This window comes from Cryptomeria japonica, chromosome 11 (assembly GCF_030272615.1).
Source record: "Cryptomeria japonica chromosome 11, Sugi_1.0, whole genome shotgun sequence".
Classification (NCBI taxonomy): Eukaryota; Viridiplantae; Streptophyta; class Pinopsida; order Cupressales; family Cupressaceae; genus Cryptomeria; species Cryptomeria japonica.
In genome coordinates this window covers 230,726,860-230,747,563 of record NC_081415.1, presented here as the reverse complement: position 1 = coordinate 230,747,563, position 20,704 = coordinate 230,726,860, and positions in this window count along the sequence as shown.

Below are 20,704 nucleotides of genomic sequence, written 5' to 3'. Positions count from 1 at the left end.
ATGATTCCCAAGGTTGGCGTTGTTGGTGATTGATGTTTGGAAGCATAATAAGACAAAAATCTGAGTTTTTTCCTTGAAAATCTGATCTTGTTGTTGTTTGTACGTCATGGTACAGATTTATTCTAACAAATTTGTTCATGGAGTAGATAGAGGATTGAGTTACCTTTTTTTTGGTGGTAGTTTTAGGTTTTGGTCCTCTGTGAGCAGTGAGAACCCCTTGATTTCCTAACTCTAACTTGGAAAACCAAGGTTTGCCTAGGGTTTTGCCAAATAATGGCCATATCTTGCATCTCACCCATCTAGAAGTTCTTTCCTTTGGTGGAATGAAAGATTGTCCAGTCTATTTTAATATTTCCTTGGGTCTTTGCAAGGGAGGCTTTTTTATGAAGAGCATGAAGAAAACCTAGGTAGGCATCTCCATGTGACTACCTTGGACAAAATTAGGACTGTCACCCTAAAATCTCATAGTGGTGGATTCCAGGTGTGAAACCCTAGAATTAGAGGTTATTTATGATTTCCCACATTCTCCTGAAGTTGTTTTGTTGGTTGAGAGTCTAGAAATTGGAGTTTCTTTGTAATTTAAAGCTTAGTAGCCCTAATTAGGCCTCTAGGCTTCTAAAGGGTTCAGACCCTTAGATTTCAGATCTTGTCAATCCCTTTTGGGGATAAGTGTAACTTCATAAAGGGTACCTAGAATAGTAAATATTTTGCTGGGTTGAGTTCAATATTTTGGATTTAAGGGTAAAATATATGTTTTTGAGGGCTACTAGCCAAGGGAATAGGTTTCCAAAGGAAGTATAGGGAATTGGTGCCAAAGCCTAAAACCAATGTTTGGAATAATTCCTAGGTGTCATGAATTGACCAAATCCAAGGCCCCCAAGAGAAAGAGTCATGGAGAGGCGTGTTGGAGATGTTGAAGCCATTTACTCATTTTGAGTAGGTGTTAGTCTTGAGGAGTTGAGAGTAGTTCAAACCCTTAAGGTGTGGAGTCCTTTTTGTAGGATCCTTGCTATCTTTTGAAGGGTCTAAACCAAACCTTTTGGACCTATCCTCAGGTGTGAGAAGGGCTCTGCATAAAGTGGTATTAGAGTTAGAAGTGTCCTTTGGACCGAAGAAGAAGACAAGATGTCAGAGGAAGAGGGATCCCAAGATCTCCCATCAAGGATGACCGATGTTGAGTTGGTTTTCTTGGTGAAGAAGCAGATGTCAGAGAGCAGAGCAATCAGGGCTAAGAATCAGACCTTGAGAGATGAAATGGACCAGTTGAAGGACAAAGTGGAGAGGGGAGAGAGAGATTCTGGAGGAGTTGAAGAAGGGAATGAAGAGGAGATCCCTAGGCAAGAAGAACCAGAGGTTCCTGCAAACTAGATACCCTTGATGAATGTCCTCAAGTCCATGGAAAGGAGAACAATGGATGTGAAGTTGGATCTGCCAGTGTTTGCAGGTAAGATGGAACCTGATACAGTGATGGAGTGGATAGATTCCTTGGAAAATTTCTTTGAGAGTGAAGCCATACCAGAGCACCAAAGCGTGAAAATGGCCCGATCCAAAATGAAAGGAGCTGCACTGACTTGGTGGACTTTCATCCAAGATGAGAGGGTGAAAGAGGGGAAGAGAAGAGTTGCTACTTGGAAGAAGATGATGGCTTTGGTGAAGGAAGCCTATGTTCCAGTGGACTATAATGTCCAATTGCACAAGAGGAGACAAAACTTGAAGCAGAAGGAGATTGATATGAGTTCCTACAAAGAGGAATTTATGAAGCTATGTGTGAAGATCAAGGTAAAGGAGAGTAAGGATGAAAAAGTGGTGAGATAATTCAATGGACTAAGATTTGCCATCCAAGAAGATTTGAATCTCCACACCCCGGAGATAGTCCAAAAATGTTTTTAGTTGGCACTTAAGGTGGAGGAGAAGCTAAAGAGAAGGAAGGAACAAAATAGGAGAGGCAAAGCGAGAGAGAAAAGAGGGGGAAGAATCCCTTTCAGAGTCAAAGGAAATGGTTTTGGATACCAAGGTAAGTCTAGTCAAGAAGGAACCAGAGGAGAGAGCAGTTACAACCAAGGAGGAGGCTACAATCAAAGAGGGAACTTTAGGGGAAGAATACCATCCTCTAGATGAATATCCAAAGGTAGAGGACCTCCTAGATGTTACAACTTCAACCAAGAGAGGCACATGGCCAATAGGTGTCCAGAGAAGGCTACAAGCTCCATGGGAGAAAAGAGGAGCAACTTGGTGCAGGAATCTGATTGCCAAAGTGTGGCAAGTGAAAACACCTATCAAAGTGTCAATGCTCTTGATAATTATGGCTACCCTAAAAGAGGAGAGGCTTTGATGATAAGGAGAGCAGTGACCACCATGAAGGTACCTAATAAGAAGCCCCCACAAAGAAAGTTTCTTTTCAAAACTACCTGTAGGGCGGGAGGAAAGGTATGCAAGGTCCTGATAGACTCCAAGTCGACTGAGGATTTTGTGTCACTTGAAATAGTAGAGAAGCTTAAGTTGAGAAGGTTGCCACATCCTTACCCCTACAAGGTCTCATTTCTCACCCAAGGTTAGCAAGTAGTGGTAGACAAGCAAGCTTGGGTAGAGTTTTAGATTGGATCCTACAAGGATAGGTTGCTATTTGATGTAGCCAAGATGGATGCATGTCATCTTTTGTTTGGGAGACCATGGCAGTTTGATTTGAAGGCTCATCATGATGGGGTTAGAAACACCTATTCAATCACAAAAGATGGTAAGGTGATAGAAATTTTACCTCTAATGGAGAATGAGATGGAACCAAAGAGGAAGGATACCAAAGTGTTGTTGGTAGAAGGAAAGCAGTTCATGAAGGAGATTGCAGAAAAAGATGCAATTTTCTATGCCCTCATTCCCACTTCCAAGGTGACAAAGAAGGAGCAGTTTGTAGAGAGGAAAGAAGAAGGACAGAGGCACATAGACCCTACAGTCAAAAAATTACTTGACAAGTACAAAGGCATCATCTCGAATGGAATGCCAAGGTCCCTACCACTGGTAAGAGACATAAGTCATTGCATAGATTTGATCCCTAGATCTACCCTACCAAATAAAGCAACATACAATCTTACTCCAGACTAGAATGTAGAGATGGCAAAACAAATTAAGGAGTTGCTAGAATCAGGGCTAATTGGAAAAAGTCTAAGCCCATGTGCAGTACCTATTGTCCTTGCACCCAAGAAAGAAGGCACTTGGAAGCTTTGCACAGACTCAAGGGCCATCAACAAGATAACAATAAGGTATAGGTTTCCAATCCTTAGGATAGAGGATTTACTTGATTGCTTGGGGGGTGCAAAATATTTCACCAAAATTGATCTAAAAGTGGATACCATCATATTAGAATAAGGCCAAGGGATGAATGGAAAACAACTTTTAAGACCAATGAGGGGTTGCATGAGTGGAAAGTCATGCCATTTGGGTTGTCCAATGCCTCTAGTACCTTCATGAGGTTGATGAATGAGGTCTTGGTGGAGTTCATAGGCAAGTTTGTAATAGTGTATCTAGATGACATCTTGATCTTTAGCCACATAAGGGAAGAGAACCTCAAACATGCAGATATGGTCCTCAAAAGGTTACATGAAGAGCAGCTAATGATAAACTTGGATAAGTGTTTGTTCATGCAGGAGGAGATCATTTACTTGGGCTTTGTAATCTCACAAGGTGAGTTGAAAATGGACCAGGAGAAGGTAAGTGCTATTTTGTCTTGGCCAACACCTAAAACCATGAATCATGTCTGAATTTTTCATGGCTTAGCAACCTTTTATAGGAATTTTATAAGTTGACTTAGTCATGTTTGTACACCAATGCTTAACACCATAAAAGGAGGACAAAAGTGCAGGTTCAGTTGGATCAAGGAGGTAGATCACTCATTTGAGACTCTGAAAAAGAAAGTTGCAGAACAACCAGTCCTTGCCCTACCAGACTTCAACAAGATATTTCAGGTAGAATGTGATCGAAGCCACATGGCTATTGGGGCAGTACTTAGTCAGGAGGGAAGGCCAATTGCCTTTTTTAGTGAAAAACTAAATGATGCCAAGAGGAGATATTCATCTTATGATTTAGAGATGTATGCTTTAGTTCAGTCATTGAAGAAGTGGAGGCACTACTTATTGCCAAAGGAGTTCATAGTTCTCACTGATAATCAGGCTCTAAGTTTCATAAAGAGTCAAGAGAAGTTAAATCATAGGCACATGAAGTGGGTAGAGACCCTACAAGCCTTCACCTTCACCCTCAAATACAAAAAGGGGGTCAAGAAAAAAGTTGCAGATGCCTTAAGCAGGAGGGTCTTAACCATCAACCAAATTAAAATAGAAAGTGTTGGCATTGACTCCTTGAAGAACATGTATGATGCTAATGAAGATTTTGGAGAGATCTACAAGGTATGTGAGTCTTTTGGTGAGAGGTATCATGTTGAATTTTCTAATTTTTTGATCCAAGAGGGATTTCTATTCAAGGGTGGATAGTTGTGCATACCTAAGTGTTCAATGAGACTGAATATTATCAGGGAGAAGCATTATGGAGCAATGGCAGGTCTTTTTGGCCTTGACAAGACACTTGACCTTGTGAAAAGACACTACTACTAGCCTAAGTTAAAGGCAGATTTTAGGAGGTTTGTAGAAACATGTGTGATCTGTCAAAAAGCCAAAGGGAAATCCACCAATGCGGGTTTGTACCAACCTTTACCCACTCCTTCTAGGCCATGGGAAAGCATAAGCATGGATTTTGTGTTGGGTCTGCTTAGGACAAGGAAGGGGTATGACAGTGTTTTTGTAGTGGTGGACAGATTTAGCAAAATGGCTCATTTCTTGCCATGTAAAACCTCTTGTGATGCCTCATATGTTGCAGACTTGTTTTTCAAAGAGATAGTTAGGATACATGGGTTGCCCCTAAACATACTCTCATACAGGGATGTGAGTTCATAGGGCATTTTTGGAGGACCCTTTGGAAGAAGTTGAGAACCAACCTAGCTTTCTCATCAGCCTACCATCCCCAAATGGATGGACAAACTAAAGTTGTCAATAGGTCCTTGGGGAACCTATTAAGATGCTTGACAAGACAACATGGAGAAAAATGGGACAACATATTGTCACAGGTAGAGTTCTCATACAATGACACCATAAATAGAAGAACTAGGAAATCTTATTTCCAAATTGTGTATTGCATCCACCCAAGGGGTGTGTTAGAGTTGAGGGACTTACCTAAAGAAGAGTCCATTAGTGCAGGTGGTGAAGCTTTTGCCTCAGCCATCAAGGAGGTACATGATCAAGTGAAGTCTCATCTCCAACAATCTATAGAGAAGTGCAAGGCTCATGCTGACAAGAAAAAGAGGGATGCGCAGTTTCATGTTGGGGACTTAGTATGGGTGCATTTGAAGAAGGAGAGACTCCCAAAAGGAAAACACACAAAGCTCATGCAGAGGAAGATTGGACCATGTTAGATTGTGAAGAAGTGTGGGAAGAATGCTTATGAAATCCAACTTCCTCCTGATCTTGGATTATAACCCATTTTCAATGTATGTGATCTAACACCTTACAAAGACAATGGTAATGAAGAGGAGGAACCAATGCAGGTTGCAGCAAATGATGATATTCCAAATCATGATCCACCAAAATTGAGCAAGGTTTTGGACACTAGAGTCACAAAAGAGTATTTGGTGGCTTGGCAAGGCAAACCAGACTCTGAAGCAATTTGGATGATAGAAAACCAAATCTCCAACCATGGTGTAGACCTCCAAACCCTGATCTCAAGTGGGCTTGAGATCTCTTCTCCTAGGGAGTATGGTGTAGGGGAACCTCTTCAACAAGCCATTCATGGATCAGAGGATGAGGATTAGGATCAAAGGATCATTTTGAATGTCTTTTGTTTATGCATTTTCATGTTTTGAATAAGGACCCCACCTTGTAAACCAATGTCCCAAATTAGGCATCCTGATAAGCCAATTTGGACAATTTGATAAATAGGGGTAGAATGATGTTTTTTTTATGTTTTGAAGGATTTTAGGGTATGTAGGTGGTTTTTGGTTGATCCAAGTTGTGTGGGTCCCAAACTTGTTTTGGTTGACAACTTTTGTCAAAAGTGCAACATTTGGAAAATGCAACTTTTGTAAGCAAAAGTGCAACATTTTGAATTTTGGTTGATGTAAGTCTCTCAATGACTCCAACCTCTTCAAAATTCAGTTGAAAACCATTTAGAGAAGGCCTAGATACCTTTTGGACATTATTCCCAAGGTTGGAGTTGTTGATGATTGAAGTTTGGAAGCATAGTAAGACAAAAATGTGAGTTTTTTCCCTGAAAATCTGATCATGTTGTTGTTTGTGCGTCATTGTATGGATTGATTCTAACAAATTTGTTCATGGAGTAGATAGAGGATTGAGTTACCTTTGTTTTTGTGGTAGTTTTAGGTTTTGGTCCTCTGTGAGAAGTGAGAACCCCTTGGTTTCCTGACTGTAACCCAAAAAACCAGGGTTTGCCTAGGGTTTCACCAAATAATGGCCATATCTTGCATCTCACCCATCTAGAAGTTATTTCCTTTGGTGGAATGCAAGATTGGATGGTGTATTTTAATATTTCAATGGGTCTTTGTAGGGGAGGCTTTTTTGTGAAGAGCATGAAGAAAACCTAGGTAGGCATCTCCATGTGACTACTGTAGGTTAGGAAATAGGAAATCATCACAAAATAATATAAAAACTAATTTAGCCTAATCACGAAAGCATAACTGCAATGATCTATCCTAAACAACACTCAATAGAGACATGAAATAAAAGCATTCAAAATTAAAGACATATGCAAACCAATAGCAGATTTGAATGCTCCTTCATGCAGCTCCATTGTTCTTCTTTCCTCTTCAAATGGTTTGGTTGTGGATCTCACCTACAAGTGCACACACAATTGAAAGCAAGTAGACGGGATTTTTGATCAAGAGTACTAGAAGCATAAATTCGATAGTCTGATTAAGGATTATTAGCCTTGATTGATGAAGATCATCCAATTTATAGAAGAATTGGAGAGATGACAGGATTAGCATGATTCAATTCAAATGGAAATTGCAAATCAATTATGTCAATTATGACAAATTATGACAAATTGACATGTCATTTCCATGAATTTAGGAGAGAAATAGGAAGAAATTGAAATTAGGAATTAGAAAATTAGGAAATTAGAGAATTAAGAATTTAGGAATTAAGAAATTGATGAAAATTAGAAATTAGGTAAATTAATTAATAATTTATCATTTATTAATTAATTCACAAAGAGGAATAATTAGCCAATTAAATGAACATTTAATTGTAATGAGAAGACTTAGGATAAATAAATAATTTATTAATCCTAAAGGAGGAAAATGACACACAACGTTAAATGATTAAATCATAAAACCCTAGAAGATGAATTAGGTCTTGTTGAAAGATAATTGACTCGATCATGATTTGATTTTGGATTGATAAATGACCAATGTGATAAATGATTTGATTGAGAAAATGCGCCAATTGATGAGGAACAATGACAAATTGATCCAAATTGACATATTTGAGACAAACAACGATCAATGACAAATCGATCGCAAAATGACAAGATCGAACAAGAGGACAAGAGTTGATGATAAATAGATTGCAAAATGACAGGATTGAAAATGACCACGATCAATGACGAATTGATCACAAAATGACAAGATCGAACATGACAACGACCGATGACAAATCGATCGTTAATCGACAAGATTGAAAATGATAAGGATTGATGATAAATCGATCGCCAGATGACAAGATTGATAAGAGGACAACGATCGATGACAAATCGATCGCAAGATTGACAGGAGGACAAAACCCTAATTAGGACTGACGATGTCCAAAATGATGACAAATAAGCACGCACATTGATGCAATAGGATAAGATCGATTAAAATCATGACTGGATAGTGTTGTCGACAAGACCAAATTTGAGAGCGAGATAAATGAAGAATGCAGAAGAAAGACTCGATGTTCGCAAATGATAAAAACCAAGGACGAATCATAGGAGAAATGTTAATGCGACGCAAAAACCTAAAATGAGGCAATGCGCAAATGTTAAAGTATGACTCCGCAAGCGTTGACCATTTTTAGGTGTCTACATTTTGCCCCTCTTTGAGACAATGCGATTTTAAGCGTTGTTTCAAAGAACTTAATGAAAATGCCCCAGACAATAATAATGACATATGCATGCCCCCTCGAGGAATTGGCCAGAAATGTCGAGAAAAGAGGCCAATTGATCGATAAAAATGATAGGATCGAACAGACTGACAATCGGATACCGGATGCATGAAGGACAAGCAATTGAAGATGCAAAAGACCGCGACCAACATAAGATGAAGAGAGTGCACGTCCATCTATGCACTGACAAAGATCTATAAATGAGGCCAAGAGAGTGAAAAAGTGCTCATTTGCACTAGCCAAGGAGGTGAATTTGTTGCTCTGGACAAGAACACTTGCAGAGAGATGGCGAACATTCCAATGGCGGATCACCTCGGCGAACGTGTACACACATTCAGACGACCGGATGACGCAGGAGCAACGGTATGGATCACAAATACTTATGTTTTCAATTTCATGAATTTTTGATTGCTTGCGGGACATTGCGGGGCCCACAGGGGATGCAGAAAAGGACTCTTGCGCTTGTGTAGGGCAAATCCTGCGCTTGTGTAGGGTCTTCTGTGCTTGTGTAGGGAGACATAGGCGCAGGTTACCTGACACAGGCGCAGGTTACCTTACACAGGCGCAATTGTGCAATGCAAACCCTAATTTTGGTCAAAATGACATGCCAATGATCCGGAAAAAGGGGACAAGGGTAGGATAGGTCAAATTAAATGAAAAACACCCTGATTAGACATGAAAATGAGGAAATGCAACCCATAGGAGAAAACCCTAAAACTGACAAAATTTGCCCCCATTGTGATGCAGAGTCGACAGTATCCGTTGATCACACGGGAAAACTGACCAGATTGCTTTATGCTACAACATAGACTCAGGAGCACAGAGAGAGATACCTTAGCAGGACTTGGGATATACTATGTCACATTCATGCCCGAGATTAGGGCAAACACAGGACTGCTTACTGCATTGGCAGAGCGATGGCATTCAGAGACTTCCTCATTCCATCTGGCGACTGGAGAGGCGACGGTGACACTGGAGGATGTATGGCATATCCTCCGCATTCCGATTCATGGAGAGATGATAGAGTATGACCCAGTGACAGGGAGAGACGCACTGTGTAGATTGTTTGAGTGCGACGCAGATGATCTGGATATTATCGAGAGGGAGATTGGCTGGGAGACTATGGCATCAGAGTATGATCGACGATATGTGGTGATAGCCGTGGTGATAGCATGTCTACTAGCGGGAGACAGACGAGGACATGGATTCCCTATTGGATGGGGAAGAGTGCTAGAGCGGATGGCGACAGAGGGGATAGTGTACGCATGGGGACCATGTGTACTGGCTATGCTGTATTTTCAGCTGCATCAGATAGCATATCAAGGAGTTCAGACTTTGAGCTGTGGAGTCACATTACTACAAGTATGGGCATTTGAGCACATAGCTATATGTCAACCGATTACAGATAGACAGGTAGTACCACACCGACCATATGTGTATTGCTATGGGGGAGCACTGAGACAGGGTCCTTTTGGATACATACTATATTGGCAACATGAGCTAGATCGACTGAGAGAGTTCATATGGAGGCCATATCGTGATTGCTCGGGATGGTCAGATGATAGTGAGGAGTTACCATATTGTAGACAAGAGAGGTACCTGATTGGGTGACCAGTGAATCGCTAGAGAGTGATTGAGATGTACCTGCCAGAGAGAGTGAGACGACAGTTCAGAGAGAGGTAGGATGTACCCAGGAGGACTGCACACTTTGCCCGATCTCACAGAGAGACGAGTCAGTGGGGGAGTATGATTCAGCCACACACAGCATATGCGGACTTCTCACAGCTACAACAGAGATAGTGGGATTGGAGATTAGATGTGGTAGACGCCGGGACGACAGACGAGTATGAGAGATGGTTTGCACGACGACGGCCAGTGCCATTGACAGATCCGGATATTCCAGTACCGAGGCGACAGGTTGACTTCCCACTCACAGGAGAGGAGGAGGGAGATGATGAGGACGAGGAGGATGAGGATGAGGATGAGGATGAGGATGAGGATGATGAGGACGGAGATGAGGATGGGGATGATGAGGATGGAGACGAGGATGGTGGGGATGATGAGGATGAGCCAGATTCAGGCGAGCATGAGGCATTACAAGACATACCCATAGAGCCAGAGATAGCTAGGACAGAGGAGATGGAGATATTCAGGGCTACCATAGCGAGTCAGCAGGATCACATTGAGACTTTAGAGAGAGAGCATGATCAGTTCAGAGCGGAGATAGCTAGACTCACAGCGGCTCGAGATGCAGCGATGGCTCAGGCACAGCGAGAGGAACAGAGAGTCACTGAGTATATTGGGTCGATTCAGGATGCCAGTGTACGGGAGCTAGGACAAATGTTGGTAGAGACCAGAGAGGAGATACGCCATTGGAGGACACTATATGAGAGTGCAGTTCCACCAGAGCAGAGAGCACCTTCATATCGGGCACGATCGAGGACAGAGAGCAGGGCACGCTCTCGGAGGTCATTGAGCAGCATGGGGGTGAGTGGACCTATGAGACCACCACAGCCAGGACCAGGAGGGACATCATCCGCAAGACCGTGCAAGGATGAGGAGGACCGAGGGAGCACCCAGTGACAGAGGCACGTGCTCCTTAGACAGACAGTAGACATTATGTAGTTTGACATTTTGTAGTCAGCCTGCGGGCCATACTTAGGACAGACAGTCCGATTTTGTACTCTGATATTATTGTGACATATGATACGATATGCATCGATATGATGGGATGCAATATGTTATGACTGATGTTATTTTTCCATGTATGGATGACTTATGCACTGTTTATGTACCTTTGTGGAATATGTATGGATATATATTTTTTTTTGCTTATGCGTTTTTTATGCATTTATAATATGAAATGGATAAAATGCTTGATGTGATGCTCGATGTAATGCAAATGTACTAACCAAATGGATGCAGGATGCAGCATATGTGCGGGGAAATCGGAGCACTAAACCGAACTGACTATCCAAACTGACGGAAGAAATGTTAGTAAGAAGAAAATGAGACAGAAGACAGAAAACTTGCTTTCAGTAATGCACTTTGTAGGTGAGAACCTTTATTTTTATGTAGCAAAATGGATGCGTAGCATCATGGCATTGAAGGCTAGAGGTGAAATGCAACCCTTTTTGCAAAAGACAGACACATCACAGACAAATAACAATCACAATCAAGAAAAGGACCATGATCCATCCCGGTCACTCTAAATCACTCAGTGACATCATCGAGCAACATAGGAACATGACCGAAGCCAAAGATAAATCAATAAAAAGATAAGATGCACAAATTCCAACAAATCAAACAAACATCTTGATCTTCATTGTCAAAAGTTGAAAATGCTGATAGGATGATCATGCTGTCTGGTTTCAGGACATGTGGTACCCCGTCTAAGACAGGACACAGTCTGGTTTCGAGTATACCACACCCTGTATAAGACCCATGATAGTAGAGACAAGGACAAATGATTTTGATGGTACCGTTCGATTGATAAGACAATTTTGATCAGTTTGAATGTCTAGTTTGATTGAAAAAGTGCATCTGTTTAAGCGTGATTTCAGTTAAAAGCGTAGTGTTGAATTGCGAGTTGTTGGATGGATGCTCAGGGATCTGTCTTATTCACAAAGGGATGATTTATTGCAAAATGCTTGTTTTTGGATTTTAATGTTTTGAAATGTTTTTGTTCATTTTTTCAGGACTTTTTATGATTTTTTTAGAGATTTTCATTTTTTCAATTTTTAGATACTGTTTTCAGGACTTTTTTCAATTTTTTAGGGAGTTTTTTTTCAGGACATTATATGATTTTTTTGAGAGATTTTTTCAGGACATTTTTCAATTTTTTTTGAATTATTTCAGGACATTTTACAATTTTTATGATTTTTACCCCCAATGTCTAGCAAGGCCAGGAATATGACAGGTGAATAAATAGGCTTGCTGAAATGATGGTGGATAGAGGGAAGACAAAGGCCTTTCATCATGGAGACAACATGGATGCAATTTCCAAGGGCTATGGCGTGATGGGACAAGAGATTGGATATGACAATGTAAAGCAGGAACATGGCATGAGGGACATGTCAAGAGATGTTTGAAACCATGTTTAAATTTTGCGTCCTTATGTCAGATCAATATCAAGGAATGAAAATTGGATAGGATAAGCAAGACTAAGAATGGATAAGGGACATGGACTGAAGGTCGGGATAGGATACAGGATAGTGGCAGAAAGTTGCAATAAGCCAGGCAATATGGATGAAAGGTTGTAATAAGCAAATGGATAAATACCAAAAGCTATGATGGACTGAAAGCTGCAAACAAGATGCATGATGCTAATGATGATCGTCAGCCTTGTCAAGATCAAAGGTGGAAAGAGGAAATGGACATGAGGGATGATAGGACAAGGAAGGGTAATAGGACATGAAGGAGCATGACATGATATGATAGGATAATGGAATAATGAAGGACAAAAGGATATGATAGGATAAAACCTGCCCCCAAGTGTGGTGTGCAAGAAGGTCATAAATTACACATGACGCCTGTTTGCCAGGTTTTCATCACGGTACTTGCCCAAGGTGCCTGTTTGCCAGGTTTTCACCAGTGGACGAATTATTTTTGCTTTACTTTTTTTCTTTTGCTTTTTTTTTTTCACTTTTTTTTTTTTTTTTTTGTATTTTGACTTTTTCAATAGAAGATGGACACATGATAGGGGATGGAAGAAGGACTCAAGCGTCTTTTTTGTTTGGATAGTAGCCTTCAAATAAATGGACCATGACCTTTAAAAGTATGCTCAAAGACATTGGTAGGATAAGGACATGGAAAATGAGATGAAACTAAGGCAAGGATTTATGCAAAGGATGGGATCAAAGGGATCGAAGGATGGAAAATATGCATTGGATAATGGATAGGGTATTGGAAGAATTGGGCTTGAGCAGATGGAAATGAAGGTAACATCGACATTAGCACACACCTTGAGGGGTGATGGACTGATGGAGGAAAGACGTATTTTGGATATTGAGATTTGGATGGAGGAATAGCTTGAGATTTTGGGACATAAGGGCCCAAAATGGATGAAGAAGGTGATGAAGGAATAGACTTGAGAGGTTTAGATGGAGGAATAGCAATTTTGGATGCCAATCTGGTTTGTTCTTTTTGTGCTTCAAGGAGCTTCTTGGGGATCCACATGGTTTTTTACTTTTCATGTTTTTGTGATTCCTTGGAGTGCATTGCTTGCACAAGGGATTTAGGAACCCATATATATTTTGACTTTGCCTTATTTTGCTCAGTGGGCCTTTGTGGCCTTTTGGATTTTTCTTTTTCCTTATAGATCATATTGTTCTTTTCTTTGACATGTCGATTATATTGGACATGTTGATCCTTGAATACATGTGGATTGCTAGACTTATGACTTTTATACTTGGCATCCAAATTGCTTGGAAGAGGGAATGAATGTCGATGTGGATGGGAATGATATGGAGGCATGTGGGATGAATGGAAGGTTTTCCAAGATGTGTGCCTTTGCTGACCTTGCATAGAGGACGAAGGGATATAAGGACCTAAGATGGATGGAAGGTATGATGGGGAAGGGATATGTTTGGATTTTGAAGGGATGTTGGATTTAGTAGGGGTACCCACGTCTTCAGGAATTTCACTGAGGCCATGACCCTTAATATTTTCTTTAACATGAAGGGATGCTTTCTTATGGTGATCTACTCCTTTGCCTTTATGAATATCTTGACTTGTAGGATACTCTTTTCTTTGGGAAGAAGACGCGAGTCCATTATGAGGTGGATATGAGGTGAGAGAAATAATGAGATCTTGAAGTGGATCGGATTGCACCAAAGTGGAAGAACCCATTATGCATGTTGAGGGTTCATGAACATCTTGCACTGACACGTTATAATCATGAGTGGGATTAGGATCATGAGGGGGACTAGGATTGTGTGGTGGACATGGTTCAATGATAGGCTCTTCAAGAGATGGAATGGGAGGAATAATGGGATCATCACAAGAAATATGATCTTGGAGTGTGTATGGAGGATTAAGACAAGGAGATGGAGGAACAAGTGGATCTTGTGGAGGATTTAAAGGAATAATAGGGTCTTGTGTTGGAAATAAACTTGGAAGGATATTTTGATCTTGACAAGGAGGAAAATCATTGGATTCCTCTTTAAAGGTACTTTGCTCTTAACTTTCAATGGGATCATCGGAAAGGATGGAAGGGATATCTTGATCTTTCTTAGGAAGTGGAATGTCAATGGGATTTGAAAGGACATTTTGTTCATGGAATGGAAGGGGATCATTTGGGATTGGATGGACTAGGATATCTTGAGCTTGCTTGGGAAATGGAGTGTCAATAGGACTTTGGATAGGATGGACAAGAATATGGGAATCATTGTGAGTGTCTAGGAACATGGGGTCCTGGTCAATAATTGGATGGGATGATAAGGTTTCAAGATCTTGATCTTGATTTTCTTTAGGACTCATTTCTTCATGCTCTAAATTATCCTCTTGACATGGGGTTGGACTTTGGATATGCATGGGGGATTTTGGCAAGGGATCAATGCTTTGGCATGAAGGAAATGCACTTTGAACATTTGCGATGGATTCTAGCAAGGAATCAATGCTTGAACATGAGGAAGAGGGACTTCGAATGGGGTCTTCTAAAATAGGTAATGGCAATAAAGTGCATGGTGGCATTGGGTCTTGTATTTCTGAAACATGACAAGGATGTGCATCATGAATTGGATTATCTTGGCAATCAATTATGGATAGCCCTTGGGTAATTGCATCCTTGGGTGTATTGTTTGATGAGGACAATATGGAAGGTTCTTGTGAAACTTCTAGAGGTGTAGGGATAGATGCCACTGGAGAGTCAATTTGTTTGTGGGGGGATGAGGCATTGCTAGACATAGTTGTATTATCTTGATCTTCCTCAAAGAACTCACTTGGTAATTTCCTTAAGAGCATTGCAATAAAGCCACCTTTCTTTCGAGGTTTTGACATAGTTGTATCTGGAATTTGAACTTGTTTGGAAAGGAGTTGGTTCTGGTCTGATGTCATGTTTTGATTTTGAACTAGATGTTGATCAAATTGGTTTGACATGTTCAAGATTTGGCTAGGTGTGTGTTGCAACCTTTGTTTTTGAATGTTTGGTTGGTGTTGTTGACATTGATATTCCACCATTGGTTGAACTATTTGTTGACATTGTATAGTTGGTTGGACATATTGTTGAAATTGGACCATTGGTTGTATTGGTTGAAAATCTGATTGATAGTAAACACCTTCTTGTTCTTGTTGTGGAGGCACATAATGTTGAAATTGATGTTGTCTCTTTTCTTGAAATTGTTTCACCATCTCTATTTGGGAGAGGAGAGCTGGTATGTCTGATCGTTCAAGAAGAGATCTTACATCAATTGGCTCAATCTTTAGATTTTGACCTGGAAATTTTTGAAACATTTTGGACATTTGTGATCTATTCTTCTCAATGTTTTTCACTCTTTGTTCCAATATCTCCTCTTCTTGAGCTAGTTTCTCCTCTAGCTTTTGTATTTGGAGACTTGTTTCATCATAAAAAGTTTGATCAATGTTGCTTTGTTGTTGGGTTGGATAGAATTGTGGTTGCATTGTCGGTTGATATGTCAAACTTTGTTGTATCATTGGTGCTTGGAACCTTGTTTCAATAGACATGTCACTATGCAAATGCAATATTTTTGGAATTTTTTATTTTAAAAGGATGATGTATGATATGCAACTAAATGCAAACTAAATAAATGAAAATGCAATCTATGGCAAGAATGCAACCTATGTTTTTGGTTGTTTTTGAAGATTTTGACAAACTTTTTGGAATGCAAATCTAAAAGAGACCCTTAGGAAATTGAGACAAATGTAGTCATGCAAGCACGATTTAGACCAAGAGGCCCTACTTAGATGTTGATATGAGAAAGAGTCCAAGGGTCATCACTTCCCAAGTAACTACAATTCCCACGTAATACTTCCTTCAAAGCTTTCGCTCATCGGGTATTTTTTTATAGTGAGTTAGAATGCCAAGGAATTCTAGCCGTACTCACTTTGGGTCGTTCCCTTCTCCAAATTATCACTTGCTTGCAAAAGCAAAGTGGTCAGGAAGGCAATCCCTCTAAAGGAGACAAACAATCAAAGACATGAGCATGGTATCGAAGATCTGGATTTTTGATCACCCTAAGAAGGATGAGAGCATACTCTCCTACTCCAATGTCACACTCAACAATCAAAGCACAAACACGTTCATTCCAACCTATTTAAAAATCACTAAGTGCCTAATTAAAAATCACAAACACAAAGTTTGGTTGTTTCTCCAAGGCAACCTACAAAACCCAAGTTAGGAGTTTGATTTGTTGTCTTTGACTATCGATTCTGCATAACACATGTTAGTAGTTTGATTTATTGTCTTTGCCATGCGTATGCCAAGATTCTGCACAGATAATTAGTACCAAAATCCAAAGCACAGAAAACAGAATGCAAAAACTAGGCAAATTTCAAATAAAACACTGAATTTTTACCCCTATTCTGGACTTTACACAGGTGCAGAACCCATGACACAGGCGCAGAATGTAGGACACAAGCACATAATGTCTTCAACACAGGCGTAGAATGCTCAACACAGGCGCAGGATGCAGGACACAGGCGCAGAAGTCTCCAGAAAACCCCGCACGACCCTGTTTTTGGGTTTTTTGGCCTACAAATCAACTTGAGAGCACTCAAAACACCATAAAGAGGTTAGAAGGTTAGTGTTCACGTCGAGTTCACCAATTAATGTAGGTTAGGAAATAGGAAATCATCACAAAACAAGTAAAAACACTAATCTAGCTCAATCACAAAAGCATAACTGCAATGATCTATCCTAAACAACACTCAATAAAGACATGAAATAAAAGCATTCAAAATTAAAGACATATGCAAACCAATAGCAGATTTGTATGCTCCTTCATGCGGCTCCATTGTTCTTCTTTCCTCTTCAAATGGTTTGGTTGTGGATCTCACCTACAAGTGCACACACAATTGAAAGCAAGTAGACGGGATTTTTGATCAAGAGTACTAGAAGCGTAAATTCGATAGTCTGATTACCAATTATTAGCCTTGATTGATGAAGATCATCCAATTTATAGATAAATTGGATAAATGACAAGATTAGCATGATTCAATTCAAATGGAAATTGCAAATCAATTATGTCAATTATGACAAATTATGCACTTTCTATGCAGAATTTGTTGATTGATAATTTATGACAAAATTATGACAACTTCTATGTCAAAATTGATTGATTGTCAATTATGACAAATTTATGACAAATTGACATGTCATTTCCATGAATTTAGGAGAGAAATAGGAGGAAATTGAAATTAGGAATTAGAAAATTAAGAAATTAGGAAATTGATGCAAATTAGGAATTAGGTAAATTAATTAATAATTTGTCATTTATTAATTAATTCACAAAGAGGAATAATTAGCCAATTAAATGAACATTTAATTGCAATGAGAAGACTTAGGATAAATAAACAATTTATTAATCTTAAAGGAAGAAATGACACACACAAGGTTAAATGATTAAATCACGAAACCCTAGAAGATGAATTAGGTCTTGATGAAAGATAATTAACTTGATCATGATTTGATTTTGGATTGATAAATGACCAATGTGATAAATGATTTGATTGAGAAAATGCGCCAATTGACGAGGAACAATGACAAATTGATCCAAATTGACATAATTGAGACAAACAACGATCAATGACAAATCGATCGCAAAATGACAAGATCGAACAAGAGGACAAGAATCGATGACAAAATAGATTGCAAAATGACAATATTGAAAATGACGATGATCAATGACGAATCGATCGCAAAATGACGATGATCAATGACGAATCGATCGTTAAACGACAAGATTGAAGGATTGATGATAAATCGACCGCCAGATGACAAGATTGATAAGAGGACAACGATCGATGACAAATTGATCGCAAGATTGATAGGAGGACAAAACCCTAATTAGGATTGACGATGTCCAAAATGATGACAAATAAGCACGCACATTGATGCGACAGGATAAAATCGATCAAAATCATGACTGGATAGCGTTGTCGACAAGACCAAATTCGAGAGCGAGATGATTGAAGAATGTAGAAGAATGACTCGATGTTCGCAAATGATAAAGACCAAGTACGAATCATAGGAGAAATGTTAATGCAATGCAAAAACCTAAAATGAGGCAGTGCACAAATGTTAAAGTATGACTTCAGCAAGCGTTGACCATTTTTAGGTGTCTAAAACTACCTTGGACAAAATTAGGACATTCACCCTAAAATCTCATAGCGGTAGATTCCAGGCATGCAACCTTGGAATTAGAGGCTATTTGTGATTCCCCACATGCTCCTGAAGTTGGTTTGGTGGTTGAGAGTCTACAAATTGGAGTTGCTTTGTAATTCAAAGCCTATTAGCCCTAATTAGGCCTCTAGGCTTCTAAAGGGTTCAAACCCTTGAATTTCAGATCTTGCCAATCCCTTTTGGGGATAAGTGTAAATTCATAAAGGGTACCTAGAGTGGTAAATAGTTTGCTAGGTTGAGTTCAATATTTTGGAGTTAAGGGCAAAATACCTGTTTCTGAGGGCTACTAGCCACAAAGGTAGGTTTCCAAAGGAAGTATAGGGTATTGGTGCCAAAGCCTAAAACCAATGTTTGGAATAGTTCCTAGGTGTCATGAATTGACCAAATCCAAAGCCCCCAAGAGAAAGAGTCATGGAGAGGCATTTTGGAGATGTTGAAGCCATTTACTCATTTTGAGCAGGTGCTAGTCTTGAGGAGTTGAGAGTAGTTCAAACCCTTAAGGTGTGGAGTCCTTTTTGTAGGATCCTTGTTATCTTTTGAAGGGTCTAAACCAAACCTTTTGGACCTATCCCTAGGCGTGAGAAGGGCTTTGCATCAATAAACATCATCAAACATTAGTTCACCCTCGTTTCCATAAGTGACAACACAAATAATTGATCATGTCATATTTCCTCTACTGGTACAGTCATCCATCATCACCTCATTTTCATCAGCTATGCTAAAAATTCCAACAAACTCTCCCTTTGGCATTTATGGAGAAACTAAACATCAACATACTGAACTCATACTATTTCTCTCTAATCTGGACCTTCTCTACAACTCTTCTCTTCTTTGTTGCACATCATCTGTCATTTACACTTTATACATATCTTTTCCTCCCAATCATATGTCTTCTCTTATGACTAATCATATTTATTCTCCCCCTTTGACAATAATGCCAATGGTGCATAAGCATCACAAATCATCAAATATGTTGTTGTTGTCTTGAACATGCCTGCAGAGTCATCTAAGCTGCCCCCCCTACGGAGTATCTTGCATCTCATCAATCCAAAGTGAAAAATAGTCATGAAGCCCACTAGATTTATGCATCATGCATTCTAGTTCTTTTTGAGTAGGGGTCTGACCCCTAATTTACCTCTATGATACTCAAAGGTTTTCTTCGGCAATGGTTTTGTGAAAATGTCAATTAGCTTCTCTTTTCTTGTCACATACTCCATTCTGATTTGCTTTTCCTGTACTCTTTCCCTTAGAAAAATATATTTCAATTCTATGTGCTTTGTTCTTGCATGTAACATGAGATTTTTTGAAATATTAATTGCACTAGGATTATCACAGTAAATAGTTACCGGTTTAGACATATCAAATTTGAATCCTTCAAGCACGTGTCTAATCTAGATTGTCTGTGTGCAATTCATTAATGCTACAACATACTCTACCTTTGATGTTGACTAATAAAAAAAAGTTTTCTTCTTAATCGTCCAAGCAACCAATCTACCTCCAAGAAGAAAATCTCCATCGGTATTGCTTTTTCGGTCATCAACATTGCCTGTCCAATCTGCATCAGTAAACACATTCAAAGAAAAATTTCCTTTATAAGGATAACATAAACCATAATCTATTGTGCCTTTCAGGTACCACAATGTCCTTTTTACTGCTACCAAGTGAGTCTCCTTGGGATCCTTTTGAAATCTAGCAACCAATCCAACAACATGTGCAATATCTGGTCTGCTATGAATGGCATAATGCAATTTACCAATCATAGACCTATATTCTTTCTCATCAATAGATCGTGAATAATCTTGTTTAGACAACTTGCAGGCTATCACCATCGGAGTACCAATAGTTTACAATCCTCCATGCCAAATGTTTTCAACACCTCTTTGACATACTTACTCTAACAAACAAAAACTCCACCATCCAATTGTTGGACTTGCAACCCAATGAAAAATTTAATTTCACCAGTAAGAGACATCTCAAATTCATTTTTCATCTCCTCAGTAAAATCCATGCATAAGTCATCATTACCACCAAAATATATCTCATCCATAAATACTTCAGCTATCAATACTTTCTCTCCATCTATCTTTAGATATATGTTATTGTCTTCACTGGTACATTGGAATCCTATCTTGATTAGGTGTGCATG